This window comes from Mauremys mutica, unplaced genomic scaffold (assembly GCF_020497125.1).
Source record: "Mauremys mutica isolate MM-2020 ecotype Southern unplaced genomic scaffold, ASM2049712v1 Super-Scaffold_100251, whole genome shotgun sequence".
In the NCBI taxonomy this organism is placed as follows: domain Eukaryota; kingdom Metazoa; phylum Chordata; order Testudines; family Geoemydidae; genus Mauremys; species Mauremys mutica.
In genome coordinates, this window is record NW_025423295.1 from 458561 (window position 1) to 466408 (window position 7848).

Here is a 7848-nt window from a genome sequence, read left to right on the forward strand (position 1 = left end):
GCGGGAAAACCGTCTCTTGGCTCTCAACTCATGTTAGCCATCAGAGAATCTGCCAAGGAGATCCACACTATAAAAACCTCTAGGGCTATCAATACTTTCTTTTTCTTTAATAATTTTCCTGATTCCCACACAGTAACTTTTGAAGCTGTTTGAACTGTTTGCAGCACCATTATCCCTCAGTTTGACCAGATGAGTGGCCCATTTTTGCCTTTTTACAGTTTGCCCTGTTTTGAGGTAGACCAGTTTGTCCTTTCTATCAACTCCATTGTCTCATGAGTAATTTGAGTGAGCCCTTCCCATAAGAAACAAGGGAGCATCACATTTATACCATTCCTCCTATTGCAAAGTTATTGTTAGTCACCAGTGATACAGATTGTATCATTGCCCGTTGTTCTCACGTTGCTCTGGGTTGTGCTGAAGAGCAGATCTATTGGGAACTTTTCAAATTATATCTAAATGAAGAGGAGCAGGGGCAGGAAAAAAAGTGTCATTTCAGCCTCTGTGACACCGGAAGGATACGGGGCGACTCAGAGATTCCCTCCTTCCCCATCGCTGCAGAACTGTTACCTTTTGTCTGAGCCAGGCAGAGGTTACCTTCACATTCTATCCATCCACTTTTCAAAGTGTCATGTGATGAAGCATTCTCCGTTGTCTGTGCTTGGAGATGATGGTTTGACTTTAATCCTATATCAGAGTTGCTATGAGTGCAGACGTAAGTGTCAAAGACCTGGAAGGGGAATTCAAATGGATCCAAAACACAGTGTGATCATTGGGAGTTTAAATCCCAGGTTCCATCTATTGGTAAAGCCACTTCTTACAAGGTAGCTGTTTTGTCCCCCACTATGGGGATGCTGGGATATTAAACATGTTGTAAATAACATAACTGACTATTGAGACAGTGCTGAGTGAAGCAGGTTTGAATGGATCAGAGGAGAATGTGATGGGAGGATCTCTTGTCCTGATTCTGAATAATCAGATGTAACCTGCTCTGGAATTTCACTTCACACTTCCACTGTCATGTATTCTATCTCTCTGTGGTGTGGGTTTCTATCTTTCCTGAAGGCTGTTTGGTCACCCAGTTGGATATTAGTTCACTTTGATAGGATGTAGCTCAGATTTATTGGAGAATTTAAGACAAATGACCATTTTCTAAAGTCCTCATTTGTGATTTCAGCTTTGCTTTTCCCCCATCCCTCCATGATGACAGGGAGACAATTCAAGTGCAGTTCTGTCAACAGGAGAGAACTGTCCAATTTACTGGACATGCTAACAAGGTCACAGCAGTGATTCTCCACTCAGAAATGGTTAACAATAGCAGAAACCCAACTAACTGAAGGAAGTTCATATGATCACATTGTAGTTCAGTTGTTGAAGTCAATATTGTCTCAGATGATCTGGGGAACTCCACATTAGGTGATTTTGAACTAGGCAAAATGCCCATGTATTTGGTTTCCAAATGATATGTACCCCAGGCCCAACAAAAGATCTCTCCTAACTAATCCTCTCTTACAGGGAATGCTGCCCTTCTTGATGCAGATGTTGAGGAAATAGACGAGGGCTTTTTGTTGAATTTATCCTTTGTAGGTGTTGAAAATGTGTATAAAATCAGTGATGGAAATCTAATAGCTGCAGAAAAATAGCTATTTTTGAATAGAATCTCCAGCTCTGATAACAAACAAAGATTATGATCCAGCCCTGTATCCAGTCCGTTGCCTGGAACTGTGCCACCAAATTAAAGAAAAGCTGAGCATGTTTCAGGAAGCCAGTGCTTACTAACACTGTTGAGATTTGGAGTGGTTTTGTAAAGGATTCTACTTCAGAGAAGTGTAAATTTACCCTAACCAAGGCCAAGGATTCAGAAAGAACTGGAGTGGAAAGAGCACACACTCAGTTCTTGGTTTCCACCCCAGTAAAGGAAGCTATGATGACCAACAGCCCAAGGAAAATTGTTTGTACAACTCCACTTACTAGTTCAGTGTCACTGGTTACAGTTCCAGAGTTCAGCCAAGGTTAGATTGAGAACAGTAACTAGGAGTCTGGACTCAAAAATCCAGAGGGCAGCTTAAAAATCATGAGATGTTTAAAAATGCTCCCTTTGGGGGTAATGTTATTACTTTCTTGGTTTTTCTGAGATTCTTGGGCCATGTTTTCTGGCTGAACTTGAAGGCTAAAAATGGACTTTTTAAAATAAACAAATGAAAGGGGAGATTTTTGTATCCTCATTAGGCTCCTAGATTGGGGCCTCATTGTGTTGGGCATTGCAGATACCCCATCCAAGAGTGGGTGCCCTAGTTGTGCCAAGCACTGCAGAGACCCTGACCGAGAGTGGGGGCCCTGATTCTGCCAGGTGTTATACAACTCAGAGTGAGAGAGAGAGAGTCCTTGCTGCCAACAGCTCACAGGTGAAATAGACAAAAGTGTTGGAGGGCGGTTCCCATTTTACAGATAGGAAAACTGAGGCCCGAAGATGTGCTGTAATTTGTCCATGTTTGCACAGAAAATAATGGGACCAAACTGGGAACTGAATCCAAAATTTCTGAATCACAGCCTGGCCTTTAACCATGAGCCAAGCGTTGTTGATTGCATGGCAGAGGCCTCAATGGAAATGTTCAGAATCTCTGTCATTGGAGGATTTTAAGAAGGGGTTATACAAACACCTGTCAGGGATGGCCTAGGGATACTTGGTCCTGACTCTCGGGATCCCTCCCTGCCTCACCTTTCTATATGATTCAATGGATCATCCTATTTATAATGACCAAACTTTTCTCTCTGGAATTATCCATTAAATGGTTATTATCCCCCCTCTGTTGCCTGGGGTAGAATGGAAGAGGAGAAAAACCTGTCTCAACACAGGATGCAAACATCAGTTTGTTCTCTCTTCATGTTTTACTGACGCTTACAGGGAGGAAGACACATGACCTGCCTAAGATGGTAGAGAGGACAGAGAGTTTATTTCATTTTGGGCTGTGAATATAAGCAGAAGAGTGGTTGTCACTACCACCCAATGTGGGGCTTTAATGCACGACCAAGGGATTTAAAGTGTTATGTGCTACCAACTGAGCCAGCCAGGTTTGAGTCTCTTCAGTCGCCCAGTCTCCATGTAGAAGGAGCCCTGAGGGTGTTTATTTGTGAGCTGAGGTTCCCTGTCTGACATTTGCCTTCTTTCCTGGTTCGTTATGTCTCTAGTGAGCAAACCAGAGCTGCTACAAGGCTGGTTAGATGCTGCTTTCTAGCCCAGAGAGCTGGGGTTGATTTAACATGCTGTTGCCATCAGCTGGTCAGAGTAACCAGCGGGGAGGGTGGAATTTAGGATTCTCCTACCAGGGGGAGGTGCTGTTGGACTCATCTAGTGGGGGAGAGTCTGAAAAAGCTTCTCCGCTCCCAGAGAGGGGGAAGACAAGCTGGTTCCCAGCATGCCACACACACATTTTCACAGGGAATCAGGCCCCCTGGGGAAAAACTCAAAAGAAGCCCAGGCCCAGGAGTGTCAGAGAAGGGAATCACTGTTTGCTTTAGGAGATGGGTGAGGGAAACCTGCAGGTCCTTAGATCCCTCCAGCGCCTGATAGAACCATTTGTGGGGAAGGTCTGGGGAAGCCGAGGAGGACAAGGAGACGGGAAAAGGGCTTGCAGCTGTTGTGCAATCCCCATGCTCCCAGCAGAAGGGTCCGGGGGGCTCAGCACTCAGAACTCACAAGATGGCAAAGCTCAGAGCCCCGTTACACGGAGTCAGACTGTGATCAGCTCACAGCGAGAGGGAGCAACACCCCTCCCTTGGTCTCTGTGCCAGAGCTCCTATCAGCTCAGTCCTTCCTGCAAGAGTTGGCTGCTGAGAGGGTTGCGATGGGGTAAATGAAAGCAGAGGAGGATTGTTCCTCATGGGTTTTCTTTGTATTGCTCTGTGATCCTGCTGGAGGAAGCTGAAGCATCATTTCAGTTTGTTTCAGTGGCTTGGGTTGGGCTCAGGGTTGTGACCCTGAGTACAGGGGTTCTTGCACTGTCTGCTCTTAGCCCCTCAGGGAGTGGACAATGGAGCTGCTTCAGAAATTGGACAGAAAGTAGCCTAATGAAGTGTAGCATAAGTGAGAAGAAAAACAACATCATCACCTCCCTGGCAGTCTAGTGGTTTGGATTTGGCACTTTCACTGCCATAGCCTGGATTCAGTTCCTAGTCAGGGAAATGACTTCACGTCAGAAAACCTTCAATTATTTTTCACTTCCAATTTAAACAAATCCATTGTTTTTCCTGGTTCCCCCATCTTCTACATGATGTTGGGAAGGGCTTTGGAGACCATATAAAAATCAAAGCTTCCCACTGACTAGTAACAGAATATGGGCATGTTTCCCCTGTGCACCTGGAAGTCCAGGCTGCATGCCCTTTTATACAAAGAGAGGTGCAAGTTATTTTTTTCCCCTTGCTAGCGAGCCTAACCAACATTATAATTACAATAATAGACATTCAGGTTGACCCAAGATGAATATTTTTTTTCCAATTTTCTTGCTGAAACAAAACCAAAAAATCATTTTGGGCTAACCAAAATATTTCAGCAAATGAAATATTCAGCCAAAAACTTTCATCCCACTCTTTGGAAGTAACTATCCTGGAGAAACTGATCATTAGCCTCTTCCATTCCTGAGGTCTAGCTGCTGAAGTGTTCTAAGCATGGACAATGGGCCTTTCACCTGTTGCCCACTGGTTACTACCTTGCTCAGGTAGCTACTGATGAAAGGAAATGTGATTTAGTGGCAGACCTACTTCTATCCCTCTGCCCAACTAGGGATGTTTGTTTCACATTGCAGGTAAAAATACAATAAATGCATTTTGTTGGTATCTAAACCTGAGATCAAGATAAAACATTGTGATTGTAAGTCAGTGAGAAAAATCTCTGCTGAGTTCTACAGAAGGAAGGTTTTCTCATCAGGCTCTCACACAAGATAAAAGTTCTGAAGGTTCTTAGAGCTTCCAGACACAGAGGCCAGAGTTTTCAGAAGGTCTCACACTCACCCCTAGAGCCAGATTTTCAGAAGAACTCAGCTGCCATTTGGGCAACAAAAATGTTGGCCAGGTTTTCAGAAAGGCTGAACACACTGAGGGCTGAGCTATTTTGAAAACAAAAGGTGGTAGCAGTTTTTAACTCAATCATCAGAAATGCTGCAAGAGCTCCTCCAATTTGCCCATCTCACAAGGAGACAAAACACAGTCAAATCTCCCAACCAACAAAGCTCACATCTTCTCCCCTTTTCCATGGAGATTTGCCTGACAGCTCCCAGGGACCCATTCAACAAGACAGGAAATCCAAATTCAGTAAAGTCAAGGAAAAGTTTTTCACTGCAGGTTTCACTGACTGGGAAGGGTCAGACAGAAAAGTTTGGTCATTTAATGCCAGACTACTAGGCTCTCCCTTATTCCATTCCTGTCTCTGACATTTCCTTTTTCTCAGGCACAGGGAATGACCTATGTCTGGATTCTCTCTGTCTCCCATCAGGTGTTGGGATAGTGAGTGAGAACGAGGAGGAGAATCCCTAGCAGGAAGATGCTGAGCAAGTAGAACCACATGGGACGTTATCAGGAAGACCCAAAGGAAATGTTTCCGGGAGTTGTGCACTGCCAGAAAAAGCAAAAGCCTGTGAGACTCAGCAGAGGCCAGAGGAAAACTTAAGTAGGCTCTCAGACCTTATTACATGCGAGAGTCAACTTGGAAGAGACACGCTACACATGCCATGAGTGTGGGAAAAGCTTCAATGGGTGGTCAGACCTTTTCACACATCAGGGAATCCACACAGGAGAGAGACCCTACATGTGCTCTGAGTGTGGGAAAAGCTTCAGTCGGAGCTCACACCTTATCGCACATCAGATAATCCACACAGGAGAGACGCCCTGCACGTGCTCTGAGTGTGGAAAAAGCTTTAATTGGCACTCACAGCTTATCACACATCGTAGAATCCACACAGGTGAGACGCCCTACACGTGCTCTGAGTGCGGGAAATACTTCAGTCGGGGCTCAAGCCTGAGCAGACATCAGAGAATCCACACAGGAGAGACGCCCTACACATGCTCTGAGTGCGGGAAAACCTTCTTTTGAGTGCTCAGACCTTGTCAGACATGGCAGAATCCACAGTGGATAGAGACCCTACACATGCTCTGCATTTGGGAAAAGCTTCAATCAGAGGTCATTCCCTATTAGATATCAGAAAATCCAAATGGGAGAGAACTGTAAGAAATGCCTTGATTAGGGCTGGCCAAAGATTTGTTTTTAAAAAAATCACATTTGCTAATTCCAGTATAGTGATCTTTGCACCATCTTCACCGTGGTCTCTCAGCTCCCCCAGATGAGTTACCTGCTTCTGCCTTTTGCAGCTCACCCTTCTTTGGGGTCAGTCCTGTGATCTTTTCTATCAACTCCTTTCCTTTTGACTCGCAGGAGCGTCCCCCTCCAGCCAGGAATGTTCATCAGCTCCAGGTGGGGGAGAGAGGGTTGATTCCCAACAAGCTACACTGAGGCAAAAGCTACCTGGGCCTTCCATCCACTAGGGCTGCACATGGCGTTGGCTGCTCAAGTTAGTGATCTAGGTGTAAAAAGACAGTTATAGTTGTAGAGCAGATGCAGCCCAGGGGCAGTGGTTGGCATTAGCTTTCCCCTGGACCTGACCTAAACTCCATCACTTTTCCTAGTCTAAACAAACCCTGAGCCGCACGGTTATACTGTTCCTCCATTTCACAGCAATTGTTAGTCATCGAGTTTCCCCTTTGGAAACAAATTGTTTCATTCCCAGTTGCTTTGATGTTGCTTCAGGTTTTTCTGGAGAGCAGATACTTTTACTACCATTTTCCTCACTTAAAATATATTGAACTATAACAAAGAGCAGCAACAGGGCAGGGATAGGGGAAAATGTCCTTTCACCCTCTGTAACAACAGAAGAAGATAGGGTAAGTCAGAGGGATTCCGTTATTCCCCATCACCATTCCAATCCCTCTGCTGTTCAGTTCGTTAGGTCAGTATTTTTTATAACGGTCTGGGAAGAGGATTCCCTAGTAAATGACTTTTAACTCAGCAAGATACCCCTGCATTGGGCTCCCAAAGCCGTTGTGGCCCAGGCCCTGCAGGAGGTTGCTCCTGAAGAGATCTCCTTCCTAATCAGGTGCATGTTGCCTTTTATTTGGGAAATGCAATTCCTATCTAGGTAGAGATGGGAAAATGGAAGTGACATTTCGGTTCAGGTCACCCGTGGGAGATGCTGCAAATATGTAGAAAATGAAATCCGTGTTGAATGTGACATAGCTGCAGAAAGAGACCTATTTTCCATAGAGACCTGACATTTGGTGTTTTACAGGGATTCTAAACCGCACCTGAATTTAGTCCCTAATTTAAATCTGTGCCACCAGATTAAAGAAATGAAAGGGCATATTTGGGGGAGTTGTGCCTCACTATCACTACTGATCTGTTGTGTGGTTGGTGAAGAATTCTACACCAGAGACGTGTAAAATTACTCCAAGTAAGGTCAAAGATTTGACAAGAACTCAGGTAGAAATTGCAGGTAGTGGTGGTTGATTTTCACCCCAGAGATGGAAGCTATGGTGACCTGTGGCCTAGGTAAACTATTTTTAGAACCCTGCTCCCTAGTTAAGTGACATTGGTCACACTCCTAAAGGACGCCATGATTAAATTGGGCACAACTGTCTTTTACCATTTGGATCCAAAGTTTCATGAAGCACAGAAACAGCTGATTCCTTCAGAGCCATTCCATGCCTATGGGCCCCAATCTGGCTGTCTTGTTGGACAAGAAGCACTTCCGTGCTGGGCAAACAATGGTAGCCAAGGAGGGAATGTATCAGATTCGAAGTTCAGAT